This window comes from Triticum dicoccoides, chromosome 6A (genome assembly GCF_002162155.2).
Source record: "Triticum dicoccoides isolate Atlit2015 ecotype Zavitan chromosome 6A, WEW_v2.0, whole genome shotgun sequence".
Classification (NCBI taxonomy): domain Eukaryota; kingdom Viridiplantae; phylum Streptophyta; class Magnoliopsida; order Poales; family Poaceae; genus Triticum; species Triticum dicoccoides.
The window spans coordinates 529,279,905-529,282,580 of NC_041390.1; the positions used below are offsets into that span (position 1 = coordinate 529,279,905).

Sequence of the window (2,676 nt, forward strand, 5' to 3'; positions counted from 1 at the left end):
GCGGCCGGCGCTCATTATAAAGAAGGCGCTCCCTCCACACTCTGTCCGCCCCCCACTCTCGCCGCCTCTGCGCCACCATGTCGATCCGCCGCCTGGGCGCTTCGGATTTTCGCGGAGTCCGCGAGCGCCGCTCCGGCGCATTCTCCTCCGAGATCTGGTTTTGCGAGAAACGTCTCGTCCTCGGCACCTTCAACACCGTAGAGGAGCCGGCCCGCGCGCACGACTCGGCGGCGTGGCGCCTCCTGAGGCCTCGTCGGGATATGAATTTTCCCAACGTGTCGAGCCAGCGGGCGCAGGATCTGGCGCCTCTCCCGCGGCTTTTCACCGACGAGGATCGTCGTGTCCACCGGAGGCGACAGCATCGCCTCGCCATCGCAGAGAAAGACGTGGAAGCCTTGGTGGTGTGGCGCGGAGGCTTCCCGCAGGACATCGTCGACGAGCGTCAGTTCTACAAGCAATTGAGATCGAAGAGGGACGCGAGGAGGAGGGAGCGAGCCGCCTATCGGGAGGACAAGCATTCGCGGAAGCAGGCAGCTCAATTGAAACTGAAGCTACGAGAAACGTCGGGTTGGGACTTTGAAGACGAGCAACTTGCTGACGCCTACCTTCAGACGTCGGAGGAGGACATTACCGAGTCGGAGTCAGAAAGCGACAAGTAGTGGTCCTTTTCTTTTATCTGTGTACGCTAGAACTATCTACGTACTGAAAAAATGGCTGGCGGTAGCAGGCGGGCGAAGGGTGTGAATCCACAGTGCCACCGACAAGCGGGCCCGGTGAGGAAAGAGGGCGAGCACGCGCGTGTCCGTCTTGTGTCCGCGCCGACGCAAATCAGGCTAAAAATTGGCCGGGAATGGGTCCGCAGGCGGACGAAAGCGGACGCGCGTCCGTTTGGGTCGGCGCGTTGGGCCGGCTTTTTTGTCCGCGCCGCCCCAAACGGACGGCCGCAGACGAAATGGATCGCCCCATTGAAGTTGCTCTTACTACAAATCTAGCGGCTCTCCGCGCAGTTTCTATTAGCACCACAGCATATCAGCAGGTTCTGAACATCTGGACACTTACGGACAATCATAAGCAAACACGATGTGAACTGAACTAAGTCAACACGGGGAAACGGATCGAACAGAGAGCCAACAGTTGCATGATTAGCCGCCCCAAACCCTAGGAGCCGCGACCTCAACCCGCCCACCACCCAGATTCACCCCTGATCGAGCCGATCGCGGTTCCCCGCCGCGGGGAAATTTCACAGAAGGATCGCCAAAAACGACGGAGAAACGGAGGGCGCGACAGGACACACTGTACCTCAGAAGACGTCGCCCGAGATGGGTTCTCTTCTCCCGGAAGTGTGAGGAACTGCTCGTTGGCGGAGCGGCTTCTTCCTTCTCTCCTCCCTCCCGAACAGTAGACTGTTTTCCAATTTGTACTCATGTTTGCGTGTTCGTCAGTTAGATGGATGGGAGCGGAAGCGGAGCGGCGATAGCGCCTCGGAAGAAGCAATGGGGTGGCGGGGGCATTTCGGTCACGTTGGTGTTGATCTGGGCGATTGGAAGAGGTCACCGGTAAGATCTCCAGCCACGCCCCCATCAGTGACCCTCCTCCGACCATTTTGTCGCGCCGGCATTAAAAAATCGATCCAGTCACGTCTTCAATAGTCTGTTTTTCGCCGGTTTAGGCCGAAACTGACGTCGGCGGATCCAGGCCGAACCCGACACGCTGGGGGGCGCCCGGGGATGCCAGGGCGAACTGTTTTGGCGCGAAAGAGCCACGGGCCAGCCTCGTCTTCCTCGGCGCGTCTCGGTTTCCCGCGGGGAATCAATGGAAGGCTAAACGGCGGCAGCCTTTCATTGATTCCTCATGGGCCGGCGCGTCACGGGCGGCGCGGCGACGCCTCCCCTCGCCGCTGGCCACACCATCCCGAGCCCAAACTAGCCGCTGCCGAGCTCTGCTCTCCCCCAGTACGTCGCCGAGCTCTACCCTTTCCCGTCCGCGTCGCCGAGCTCTACCTCCCTCGTCCTCCCCTTTCCTCCTTCCCTCTCCAGCGATGGCCGAGCGCTTCCCCGGCGACCAACGGCTTCGGCCGCCGCTCGCTCCAGTCGTCGAGGCGTGGCTTCTGTTCGAGGCCAACATTTCGGGCTCGCCGGCGGCATCAAGGAGGAGGAGCTCGACGACGAGGCGGCCCTGAAGTGGGCGCGCGACGACTGGGCACAGACAAAGTTGCAGCGCCAGATCGCCACTTTCGAGCGCTTCGAAGCCCAGCGCCGCGGCCGGGACGAAGGAGGCGTCGTCGTCCTCGACGACAGCGACGACGACGACGCGCCGCCGCCACCACCGGTCCGCCTTGGAGACGCCAGGCAGGGGTCCAGCAGGGGCTGCCGCTCCATCAAGAAGGAGAAGGCCGCCGACGACGAGGAGGACGTCGGTGACTTCACAGTGCTCAGCGACTTCTTCGCCCCATAGATGTATTTTTTAAAATAATTTATGTAAACGCCGAACATGTTTAATATGAATGTCAAGTTAGCCGAATTTATTTCGAATTTGGCCAAACTTTGCCGAATTCATATGTTTTAAAATTAAAAAAAAATGTGCGTCCGGGGCGACCCTGGGGCGAGCGGCTGGGAACCCGCTTGCCCCCACGCGCCAATCTAGCGCCGGCTCGCCCCCAGGAGGCTCTTTTTCATC

The 2,676-nt window shown here is 60.5% G+C and overlaps 1 protein-coding gene across 3 annotated transcripts in view; it reads right to left on the bottom strand.

The window, feature by feature from the left end:
• Positions 1-1,512, bottom strand: part of LOC119317689 (uncharacterized WD repeat-containing protein C2A9.03-like) — a 5,716-nt gene extending 4,204 nt beyond the window's left edge. For 2 of the 3 annotated variants that reach the window (XM_037592175.1, XM_037592174.1), the window contains exon 1: positions 1,300-1,512. The gene's annotated coding sequence lies outside the window, so the exon portion shown is untranslated. The remainder of the gene's footprint in view (positions 1-1,299) is intronic. The other variant, XM_037592173.1, reaches the window with a different exon arrangement.
• Between the last annotated feature and the right edge of the window lie 1,164 nt (positions 1,513-2,676).